The 13,009-nt window shown below is 43.7% G+C and overlaps 1 protein-coding gene across 2 annotated transcripts in view; it reads right to left on the bottom strand.

Annotated features, from left to right (window-relative positions):
- Window positions 1–8,783, bottom strand: part of LOC144936736 (coiled-coil domain-containing protein 102A-like) — a 115,756-nt gene extending 106,973 nt beyond the window's left edge. For both annotated transcript variants that reach the window (XM_078863864.1, XM_078863865.1), the window contains exon 1: window positions 8,543–8,783. The gene's annotated coding sequence lies outside the window, so the exon portion shown is untranslated. The remainder of the gene's footprint in view (window positions 1–8,542) is intronic.
- Between the last annotated feature and the right edge of the window lie 4,226 nt (window positions 8,784–13,009).

Below are 13,009 nucleotides of genomic sequence, written 5' to 3'. Positions count from 1 at the left end.
TAATGCCAAAGAATCCGTTAATAATACGTGAGATTAATTAAAATGGCTTAATTTCCGTGTCCACTGGGATTTTGTTTTAGTGCTTATGAATGGTGCTCGCGCGACATTGCCGAGCGGTCGCCCGCTTTGCCACTCCGTTGCAGAGGTCTGCGATTCAAGCCCAGCGGTCGCCCTGGTTAACATTGCGGGTGCTATTACCGAAGGTGCTCGCTTTATGCCGCAGCTACTTTGAATGTTCGAGGTCCCGTGACGTCATCCAAAAAAGAGTCGGCCACAATGCGCCGGCTGCACGGTCCAAAATGTGTTTATGTTCCTCGCAAGTGATTGAATTCGGTAAAACCGCATCGCAACATTGCCCCCCCCCCCACCCTCCTCCCCTACTGGCAGACCACACTCTGTGACACACGGCACCGTATTCATAGCCCTGGGCTACAAGACTAGCACGAAAATCGAATGTACTAAATTACTATTATTATCAACGCTTATTCAAGGAGTAATGCACTGGAATCACTGCGAGTATCAAAGCCATTTAAACCCGAATGCAACTGCCATGTTCATTGAGCACATTGTCAGATTCAAACGAATTATTCAAGCGCTAAATACGTATTAAGCCTCATGGTAAAGGCAACCTGACAATAACATTGCACGTACACGTTTATGGAAAACACCTTGCTAATTAAAAACACAATAGAGCTTCCCACAAGCTGAAACGATTGACAGATATTTCCACGCTGTCATCACCAAAGACTTATCAAAGTGATCCTAACACTAAAGACAGTGGAAGTTTCCTTGTGGATATGTCATTGGTTTAAGCAGATGTTGAGAACATCTGCCACTTGTGTCCAATTGATGTTGATTATTACGGCGAAGTTGAGAGACTGCGCGCATATTCAGCGTTCAGAATTAACCGAATGGATGGTCTTTGAGCTGACATTGTCCAAGAGAGACCAATCACACATTTGAGTGATATATCGTGCTTTATTGACGGTCTAGCACTCCCAATTTAATCGAGAAGTTGCCCTGTGTCTTTTATTTAAAAAATACATGTCATGGTGACACTAGGAACCACGAGGTCTAGGGGTTCAGCGATGTATCAATGCATCGCGGTCGATTGCTAAGCTCGTAAAATATGTGCAAAGGATAATAGAAGAATCGATGTATTACAATTTGAATATATTTTTTACGTAATTGGTTCAGGTGACTTCTTCAGTCACTAGAGGCCGCTACATTCACCAAAGTGTAAAAAAAAACAATATTCTTAAATGAATTAGTAACCCTGAATGGTGAATTAAGGGATTGGAGGCGGGGCGGGTATTGTTACACCCGAACGGCGGCTCATCATTGAAGTGACGAAAATCTAAATTTATTCATTTGTTTTCAGATACCCGTTTGAAGCAAGAGGTATCATTTATTAAACGGGTATCATCATCGTCGTGTGTGGTATGGCTAAGACAATGCCGTTTGTGTAGCAACGGGTTCCACTGAAAATACTGTGATTTTTTTTTACGAGTAGCATTTTGAAATATTTCAAATGTTAAGAATGCAATCAGGCAGAAACGTCACAGGGAAATAAGAGGTCGGCACAACAGCTGGGCAAACACATGTGGAACACCACAAATGGGTCACATTCAAACTTCGGAATTTCGTTTAAGCATTTTCGCTATGCTGCTTGAGACTAGAATATGACAGCGTTTTTGAAGTTGTTTTGGGAATTGCACTGCTTCATTAAACTAAGTTACATTCTGGGCTACAAGTGTTTTGCTCCAAAAACATTCATGAAAACAACACGTGGACACCAACGCGCGTACTGTATTCACGGATTACCATAAGCGCCGCTTATAACTGGCAACAGAAAAAAGAAGTGAGATACACAGCAAACCAAACACGCCCATTGCTGGATTGAAATCGGGCACACACAGAACGAGGAGACACCTATTGTTGATCTTGTTTGCCTCGGTTCCGGACACAGGATTGTGCGAACTAAAGATAAGCCACTTGAAAATCCAGCACGCCACAACAACACCCCCTGTGAGAATTAATGGGCTGGAAATGAGAGAAATAAATAAATGCACATCCCTGTCGGAGGCGGCGAGGCTCAACTCAACCCTCCGAGAGAGGCACGGGGATGCGTGGAGGCGTCGAGACGTGAACATCTTACATATTTTACCCTCTTAGTCGACGCGAGAACTGGCTGACTAGCGCGTTTGTTTTGTTATTTAACAGCTGCCCTGCGTGTTTATTTGCCTTGATGCGCGTGCGTGTGTTTACGGGGAGCGGTGGCCACCCGAGTTCGATTCCCCGCTCACGGCCAACATCAGTGAAGATTATCTGAGCCAGTCCTGGGCCTCCCCTAGGGTCGACTCAGCCTCAAAAAACGTACCTGGGCGGTGTGTTAAAAAACATTGCTACTGGGGAGACAAAGGCGGCCGGGCGTGGTGTTGGCCACCCCACCCCCTCGTGTGCCGGTCTGGCCTTCATAGGGTTCTACTCGTTAACAGCACTTGCCCCAACAGTCTGTAAGGGCTATATGGGAGAGATTTGTTTTTGTTTGGGTTAGGGCACTGAAAGGGACAATGCCACGAGAAAGGAGATTCGAAAACAGGCACCTGGGTTCGATTCCCGGCCATGGATAAATAACGTAGGTGGCAATTGGTGTCCTTAAAACTCCTCTAGGTTTACTCAGACTTAAATTAGTATCCGGTGCAGTGTACAAACATTCGCAATTTGGAGGCAAATTTGGTGGGGTTTGGTGCATCCCCCGCACCTCTGATTAGCACGGTTGGATACTATGGTGCGAAATAAGTTCAACATGCCTGTCTTGATGGTTGCGAGCTGGTAACTCTTGTGACCATGGCTACACAGGGATCGTTGTGTGTGAGAGAATGCATTGGTGTGGTAGCGGTGGTCGTGATATTGGACCAATGTTGTCTCATTGGGCAACTGCACAGAGAACAGTTAGCGGAAGATATTGGCAACAAACTTAATTTGGAGCTTTCGTGACTGCAGGAAGTACTCTTTGGTTCTTTCGGTAAAGTCACGTATAAAGATAAAATAATAAATTAAATACTAGCATACGACGTTTCGATTGCAACACAAGGAATCATCATCAGGTATAAATAAAATAGAAACACAAATCTAGTATACTTAGAAATGTAATGTAATACAAGAGAGTCAGATAACATAACAGTCAACACCCTACCTGGTTGATTACGTTCTTCCTGAGAATGCTAAATTTGAGAGAGAGATAAAACACAGAACCAGAGACATATAGACAGACATATAAGCAGACAGATATCACAGAGATACATAGAGAGAGAATAAACATAGGCACACAGAGAAACCACGCCTCTGTGCCTGTGTTGCAATCGAAACGTCGTATGCTAGTATTTAATTTATTATTTTATCTTTATACGTGAATTTACCGAAAGAACAAAAGGGATATTGGCAACAGTTAGAAACATTCATATACTGGCAGCAGTTGTTTTCATCTCACTCGTGCTTATCACTCGCTAATAGACAATTAGGCAAGTACACTACAATAAGACTTAGAAGACCAGGGGGCTGAGATATACATATATTTATCATAATTTGCGCCAGTCATACGTCACTGGAATGCTTAATGAACAATCTCAGTGGGATTCAAAGAGCAAGGCCCCGTCTCAACACAGTCCAGTGCACACATGGCGAAGGACGGGGGGGGGGAGTCTTAAACCCACAAGCGGCCAGAAGTTAAATTGTCCTCCACGCCAGTGTGGGCAAAGTCACAGGCGTAGCGAGCTAAGCCACAGGACATCCTGGCCCAGACTGTTATCGCAAAGGAAAAAGCAAAAACTCTCCCAGACCATGGGAGCCACATTAGAGGAGTGGCATCTGTACACTTTGAATTGTTGGCAGTTTCCATGCACTCGTGATAGAAGATGACGAAGCAAGAAGATGTTTTCTCCTGATAGGCACGAACAAATGGCAAGCACACACTGTTGGTGCCTTTGCGATTGTCCAGGTCCGTACTCAAGTAAACACATCAAATCAAATTCGGGGGTGGGGGGCGGGGGGTAACATGCTAAAAATATTCCTTATCGCTTCGATGGAGAGAAAACATCCCCCCCCATAGAGGCAGAGGGAGAAGTGAGAGAGAGGCAGAGAGGGGAAAAGTGGAGACAGTGAGAGACACACACAGATTAAATTAAATGTCCAGAGACATACTGAGAGACAAAGGGAGACTGATTGAGAGAGACAGGGAGACAATGACAGGGAAAATTATATAGATACACGCCGGTTTATTGTAAAAATACAAGATATATTGTTTACCTTAAATCCCAAATCAGCTGCAAACCTAATTAGACATTCAAAATTTTGTCATATAATAAAAAATATTATCCAGTGCATCCCTAATTAAAAAAAGAACCCTATAAATATATAGCTACGCTGGTAAAAACTCGAGTGTATTACTTTAATACTTTAAAGTGTGATTAAGAACATCAATGCTTCAGTTATTATAATCGAGCACTGAAAATGCTACAAAACCTGAGTTAACATGGGGCCACGTGGCAACCATGACATTAGGTCGTTGTGACTTTTTTGTGTCTAATTTTCAGAGCTTTTTGTCTGCCCTTCCTGCATATGCTAAAAACTCGCAGTCATTCATTCAAATCTAATTCTAAATTATGTATAATATTAGGCTTTCAAGGTTCATAGACCTCTGGTAGGCGGCCGAGAAGATGGTTCACAATGTCTTATCAGCTCACTCTGTCACTCATATACTCACTCCCACATCCTATTCAACACTCTGCTCAACCAATGGCCACGCACAACAATATGAGTATCCAGTAGAGAAGATTAGGACACCTTCTTGGTTCTTTCGGTAAAGTCACGTAGAAGGGAAGTAATAAAATAATAAAAATAAAAGATAATAAAATAATTCTCACGACGTTTCGGCCACAACGCAAGCAGCCGTCCTCAAGTGAACCGTCCTTAGGTGAACCTGAGGACGGCTGCTTGCGTTGTGGCCGAAACGTCGTGAGAATTATTTTATTATGTTTTATTTTTATTATTTTATTACTTCCCTTCTACGTGACTTTACCGAAAGAACCAAGAAGATGAATCCCTGCAGTCACGAAAGCTTTAAATCGAAAAAGAATTGGACACACTTTCAGCAGGCAACGTGGAAGAAAATAACAGCGAAAATAATGAGAGATGATCGTCCGACCAAAAGGGACAAAAATAAAATAAAAGGAAAGTATAACCTCTATGTTATAATAAATTAAATGCAAACTGCGTTCAGTAGGGCAATTCAACTTGCAATGCAAAATTCAAACACCGCAAGATCGCAAGATACAATGTCCACTTTTAGACACTGCGCAGTGGCAAATATTCGTAACAGCCCTTGCTCACTCGCTATGACTGCTGACAGCCATAGGCCACTTCCTCAGCAGTAAATCGCACAACGTGACGGCTATTAATTGTTATGTGCGCTGTCTTATTTCGGTGTTTGATGGGGCAGTGCTCGGTGCGGCTCAGCGCTCATCACGCCGTGCTCCACAAAAGCGGTTTGGAGATAAAAAAAATCAAATCCACGTTCGTTTCTCATTGTCCGTACTCTTATACGCCAAAGGCGGTAAAAAATATAATGTTTTAGATTCATATTTATTGCATTTGTACCAAATGAATATTTAAACTTATTTTAAAGCTTACATTTTAATGTCCTCGTATAAATATACTGGACAGTTCTGTAAACTGCTGCCGTCTGGGAAACCAGCTCCCGACACGACGACATCGCTTTCTTGTTGTGAACAACTCGCCTCCGGTTACTCTGAAATACATTTTGATTTAAAGCTTTTGTGACTGCGGCAAAGTCACGTAGAAGGGAAATAATAAAATAATAAAAATAAAACGTCATAAAATACAATTCTCACGGCGTTTCGGCCACAACACAAGCAGCCGTCCTCAGGTGAAGAAACGGAGCTGTCGGAAAGACAGCGTCCTAATGAACACTGCTAAGCTTGGCAGCGTATTTTAAGCTGGGTGGGAGGAGCAGAGTGCCTTGACAAATGAGTTTACATATCAACAGAGGAATTTAGCATAGAAGTAGCTATGATAATGTGAAAGATTAGCATGATGTTAAAGTGAGAAATTAGCATGTAACTGGTCACGGAAGTGGCTATGCTAATATCAGAGTTTACATATCAACAGAGGAATTCAGTATATTGACGCTAAAGAACTGCAACTACCCTATTACCCCTCTTCTTGGTTTTTTCGGTAAAGTCACGTAGAAGGGAAGTAATACAATAATAAAAATAAAACATAATAAAATAATTCTCACGACGTTTCGGCTACAACGCAAGCAGCCGTCTTCAGGTGAAGAATGAGACACTGCCAAGCTAGGAGCTTATATATAAGCTGAGTTGGGGGTGTAAGAAGAGCGCCTTAACAAAATAATGTGCATATCAAGAGGAATTTAGCATATTCATGGGAAATGCGTAGGAGGTGGGCGGGGGGGGGTTCAAAGTCATATTATGCCCATGCATTATGCAGGATCAGCAGCACCAAAGGGAGGGGGCAGGGGGTAGCATTAGCAAAGGGAGGGAATGTTAATAGTATGTAGAAGCAATGGAACATAAACCGATGTGCCTTCTGACTCTGGTGCTCCGATGCCGTGTCTTTCTGTCTCACAACCACGCTCCCTTCATGTCCATCAGCCTCCCACCGTAAACAACATCGCAACAATCATCGACAAGCCAGAGAAAATCTAATTCCATCTTCAGTCTTTTGCCCACCCTCAAACTCATCCCTCAATGATTGTCCACCCCGACCGACGATGTTACCAATTTAGTCAATGCCTCACTCTTATTCAGTACCATTCTCCAATCTCTCAAGTCCGCTGCTGTTACTGTCATCTTTAAAAAAAAACACACACACTAGATCCCAAACATCTCCAAAAACAATCCATTATAACTCAAACCCTCCTTTGCTTGGAACATTCCCATTAAAGGTTCTCTTCTCTCAACCTCTTCAAACAACCCTCCATAGCCACCATGACCCAGTACGCTATGACCGTTTCTACATGCACTCTGTCTGTGTGGTAAAACAAAAAAAAAAATTCTTCAGACCACGGATCCCTCTCACTTAGTTCTCCGAGACCTTACTGCTGCTCTGACACGATAGGCCACTGTCTGCTTTCATCAACTCATTTCTTCAGAACTGCTTTTTGTGTTTAGTTTGTTGTCCTTCCCCTGTTCCTCCAGTTAGCATGGTTGGCAACGTATGGTGTGAAATAAGTTCAAAATGCATGCATGTTTTCAGTAAAATTGTTCCCATTTATCTGTTTCATATTTCTCAGACTTCATTGTAATTGTGCTATGCTCAGTATAAAAATATTCTGCCAGAGTCGACTTATACTACAGGAAATATATTACTGAATGATGATTTACGCGTGTAAAATACTTTTCGATATCTCACGTGACGCAGTTGTTTTTATTTTGATTAATATTCGCTTAATTTTATTTGTATTGTGTTTGTGTCATTTTGATGATCAAGGTCACCCTTGCAAATGAGACTTTCCTGGTCTCTTGAGTTCTCACCTGGTTAAAACAAACTTGAGAACTTGAAACTTGCTCCTCTTACAATGCGTCATTAACATCGAAGCAACTATGCCACATATCTCAAACAAATCCTTTGTTGTACCAAAGGAGAACACCTTTGTACTATCATGTCCTACAAGGATAACGTAATGGCTGGCAGATCATGTTGAGTTACCTCTGCATTGGTCTGCAATGCTCTGCCAGGTGACCTTCGACCCATCCCTTCTCACGAAACAAAAACACAATTTATCCTTTGGGACTTAGACCAAAAGTCACTGGCAGCCTCGACACTTGAGCCACGGCAGAGGCCTCTGCCTTGTGAAATTTCTCAGAAATATGGCACTGGGCAACAAAAAAAAAATCTGTTTTAATTGTTAATATTGGCCCTCTTCTATTTGTAATATATCTTCTCCAGTGAGGCCAAATTATCTCCAAGTTTTAATATTGGACAAAGCTATGCTGATTACTCCATGAACCAAACCTCACTGTCACCATCACATCCTGCCCTGAAGTGGTCTCATCTTGGATTGGTTATACCTTTATCCAGTAAAATGTTACCAAAATTGACATATTTATCATCAGCAAAAAGCCCACATTGCATCACTCAAACTGACAATACACTGGCAAAGAGTCTGCAAAACCTTGATCCTGAGCTCTCATGCTCTGCTCACGTAGTTCAACTCCGCAGAAATTCATACCTCCATCTGTGCGACATTGACCGCGTCTGCTGTTGACACCCTCATCCATGCCATCATCACCACTTGATTTTACGACTGCAATTTTCTCCTCTGTGACCAGCCCAAATCCCTCATCTTCAAAAACACCGCTGCCAAACCTCTCACCCACACCTGTACCATGAGTACATCACCCGACACTTTGTTCCCTCTACTGGCTCACGATCAGTCCCTGATAAACATCAAGATCACTCTTACCAAATGCAAGGTCCTACATGAACTCATCCTTACCAACTCTCCTCCGTTGCCGCACTTTGCTCCCCTCCGTGCTCTGTCCACTCAAGCAACCGATAGCATCCGTCAAAGGCCGCAGTCAATATTCCCTCGTGTGTTGCTCTCATTGACTGGAACTCTCTTTCCCCATCCATGTGTAGTGACAGAACGGTCACTGCTGTGTTGGCCCGTACGAGGGCTGGGGGCCCAAGGGGGTGCCTGGGGGGTCACGTGCTGGAGGGATCCGGACCTTCCCAGAGGTGGGGGAAGTGAGGCGTGTCCTGGGAAGGGAGGCGTGTCCTGGGAAGGGAGGCGTGTCCTGGGAAGGGAGGCGTGTCCTGGGAAGGGAGGCGTGTCCTGGGAAGGGAGGCGTGGCCTGGGAAGGGAGGCGTGGCCTGAAGAGAGCCAGCCACGCCTGGGCGGAGCCAGCCACGCCAAAGCAGATATAAGCGTGGTGTGAACGCAGAGCGAGGCTGTGGTACTGTACTCCAAAGTGAAGACATCATCGGTCGTCAAGTCCCGAGTCGTCGTCCTGGGCCAGGCAGGCCTTTGCCTGCCTGGTCCAGTCTGTGTCGTGTTCCAGAGTGTTATGTACCGTGTTATGTTACGTACCGTTTAATAAATAGTGTTGCCTCCAAGCTGCGTGTGTGTGCACCTAATTCGAACCTACTACACATGTGTGCTGTTGACCACCTGTCCACGTTCAAATCCAGGTACAAGGCCCTCAGGTACAGGGACAGAAAGTTATAGAAGGCATTAGCAACCACCACCATTTCTCACCTCCGACGATAGAGAGGGTAGGTCCACAAAAGCTTTCCACACCTTACTGCAAAGCTCCACAAGGCCTACGACATTATTTTACGTCAACTTGCCCCAAATACAGGATGGTCCATGCCTCATATTGACAGGAGCTAGAACCAGTGCACTGCTCTAGGTTAGCGGTGCTGGAGCTCCCTGCAAGAGGAATGACGGCTGCCTCTCCTCGATGAGCCTTCAAACACGCCAGGGGGCAACAGTGGTAAATTCCTGTCGTGTCTGCAAGCGCCATGAGTTGTGGGGGGGGTGTTCAGTCCCTTGCTCCAGAAAAAAACATGTGGCCAGGGAAGGTCAGAGGCGTCTGTTTCCTCTGGTCCTCCAGCACACGCGTATTTACAAGTCGCTTTGGTGGTTGCCTGGTAATTAAACGAAGGCGCAGGGCGTTGTCATCAAACTGGCTGGGGTGCCTGCTTGTCACGATGGTGAATGTAAGTGCGCCGCAAAGGTTAATCAACCAGCTTTTCATCCCATGAGAAATGAGGGTTGTTTTTGTCAGCAATACATATAACAGAGGCAAAGGTCCCCCATATAGCCTGAACATACTGTTGGGACAAGTGCTGTTGGAGAGCAGCCGTATTACTATCAATTTGTCGTCTTCCTTTCATGTATTTGTTTAGTCTATCATGACGACTGCACTGTGGCAGGAATCCACTGCATACAAGTCAAAGAATGGAAGTGAAACCCATTGTCGAAGCACATCAAGGTTTGACGGAACGCGAGAGTCTGTTCGCGTCAAGTTTAGCGCCGGCGTACTTTGAGCAATTGCAATGGGTACTCGTGTGCAAGCCCGGTATTAAAATTGCGAATCAATGTTCAACTTTCCAAGGGCGTACGTGCGAGAGTTCGCGACACAATCATTTGAGGATACCCATCGACGTTCTTGACGTTTCGGATCACTAACACCCCCATCCGCCGCCGATTCTCTGGGACAACGAGAGCTCATCCGCTGAGCGGCAGCGGTGTCAACAGCTCAAGGGGAAACAGAACAATTGCGCTGTGTGACACGCGCCTCCAGGACTCGCGGAGGGCCACAGCACTGCCACTGCTGGGTTCGTCAGCGCTTAATCTAAGTTGTCTTGTGGTTGTTGTTGTTGTTTGACTTGCATCCCACTGGGGTATTTGCACAGGGCTGGTGTACGGTGATTTTTCTGCAATATTTTGCTGTCTTTTCTTGGATTTTCTGTTTGCACATAGTCACTTTAAGATGTTTTCTTGTTCATGTTTTTTTGTTTGTTGCGGTTGCACCCGATTCAAGAGCCGAATGGCTCACAGGGCTATACCTAATAAATGAACTTTGAACTTTGCTACCACGCTTTGCATCTCGCATGCCCCCATTGCAGACCGAGTGTTGAGGGGGGTGGCGGTATTCCAGACTGGTGACGTTTGACTGGTGACGTTTGACGCCACCCCACCAGGACGCCTCTGTCAACCGGTGGGGGGCATTCAGCTGGTTGGGCCGCAATGGTCATCGTCGCCGTGGTAGGTGTCGCGTTTCTGACGGTGACATTCAGGGCTTTGCTGCCCACAATCATTGCCATTGCAATTTCTCCTTGCTACCAGTTGGGCTCCTCCGTGTGATCATTTTTCGAGACTCTTTTTTTCGAAAAATGTCCTCGTTATCTCCACGTGCCTGCTGGCTGAAACCTCGAGCAAGTTGCTCTCCTTTCGTTTCCCACTCTCCCCTGTCAAGCTCAACGATCATTCACTGCGTCTCCGAACCAACATTTGCATTCAAGTCACCCATGAATTTCGAAGTTCATAAATGTCTTAACGTGAATGTAGACTACTTCTACATTTTTTTTGCATGGCTTGCTGTTGGAGCATAGATTTGAACAACCTTTAACTTGCGGTGTGTGCGAGTTTGAGAAGACACCTACGCAACAAGGGAATGTACCATGACGGTCCCGAAATTGCAGTTCATTTCAGTGTAAATGACTGTAATCACAGCGACTATATCAATTGACTTTAACAGTAATAGTGCGGTCGTCCAACGATAATACAAAACACTGCGAATCATGTTCCAGTGAGACCGGAATTACGACGATCGGCAGGCCACGTGTGGTGCGGTGGGGCGAAGCGAAGGCGCTCCCACTTGTCCAATATGTCTGGCAAGTGTGGAAGAGTAGGCCAAATAATCCTCGAGGAGTCACGACAGATCCCTCCAGCTGAGGTTCTTTTCTCTCACAGTGGCATGAGCAAGGACTTACATGGCTGCACCTTGACCACCATTAGCGAACTGAATCTAACCTAGATTTGAAGCTTTCGTGACTGCAAGGATTCATATTCTTGGTTTTTTTTGGTAAAGTCACGTAGGTAAAAAATTTAAATAAAAATTAATAAAAGTAAACGTTGTGATTTTTATTTAATTTTTTATTTTACTTTTATTAATTTTAATTTTTTACCTACGTGACTTTACCGAAAAAACCCAAGAATATGAATCTAACCTATAATGTGATATTATTAGAATTGCCACGGATGATAGGAACAGTTACACCTAGCCGCAACATGTACTATTACTCATTGCAACTCTAATGCAATATTGACAGAATCGCTATTACTTGACTGTTACTACATTTTCTACTCTAGATTGTAATGAAAACAAATCTGAAACTGCTACATTTCAATTTTTTTACTTCTAGATTTCTTATAAAGTATATTGTCTCCTATTGAATTATACAGCATTACCGTTATATTGCTTCATATCATTTTTATCCATTCAAATTGATATCTGAGTGAATTAATTCAAATGCCAGGTTTAAAGGAAAGCACAACAACTCTAAAATATTAAATATTGTTCGCTAAAACGGTAAAACTATGAAACAAGCTTTTAACTCTAACATTAATACGCAGAAATAATTTTTCATATATTGCAAAATTTTACATCCCTTACATTCTCTCTCTCTCTCTCATCTAACAAAGGCAGAAGGACAATCTGCAGTCCATATAAAATCTGGCAAGGTTGACGGCACTAATTGACACAAGTTAAAAAAGGATGTTATTGTTTTTTTTTCTGAAAAAAAAATATATCACCATACAGGACAAAGAGCTCCCTCCGTCGGCACTCTCCGCCGGTGAAATTGAAGAATTTTCCAGACAAAAGGAGGTTCGTGTAACGTGTGGGACACGTGCAGACACGTGCAGCACGAAGATGAGCTGCGCATTACTACCCACTCCCAGTCTCCAACAGCATTTCTCGTGTCCATTTGCTTTTAAGGTTTTACTTACATGGCTTTACCAGTCGGGTTGAGTTTTACTACGATTATTATTTCACTAAAACATTTTTGCTACAAGCAAGACCCATCATCGAGGTTACATTTCCATTGTGAATGCACTATCAAAGGGTGCTGATATTCGCATGTGTAAGATGGAAAGTGCGCTGTAACAATAATAATGATAGTAACGTGATTTTCAATCATCAATTGCAAGATATCTGTTAAAAGGGGCTCAACAAGAAAACACATCAGAATAAGTACAACTATTGAAGGTGCACCAACATTTAAATGAATGCGGAGCGGTAATAAAGTTAAAAATAGAGAGGTGAATTGAGAGAGGATAGAGTGCAATTAAAATATCTGAACTTCATATTGATAAGTAGCATACCAATATGCCTAAAAGATGCGGTGTTTAATCAGTGTGTACTACCTGATATGGTCGACTGTTCAGAACCGT

Source organism: Lampetra fluviatilis, chromosome 17, assembly GCF_964198595.1.
Source record: "Lampetra fluviatilis chromosome 17, kcLamFluv1.1, whole genome shotgun sequence".
Taxonomy (NCBI): Eukaryota; Metazoa; Chordata; class Hyperoartia; order Petromyzontiformes; family Petromyzontidae; genus Lampetra; species Lampetra fluviatilis.
This window is presented reverse-complemented; position numbering and strand designations above follow the sequence as displayed.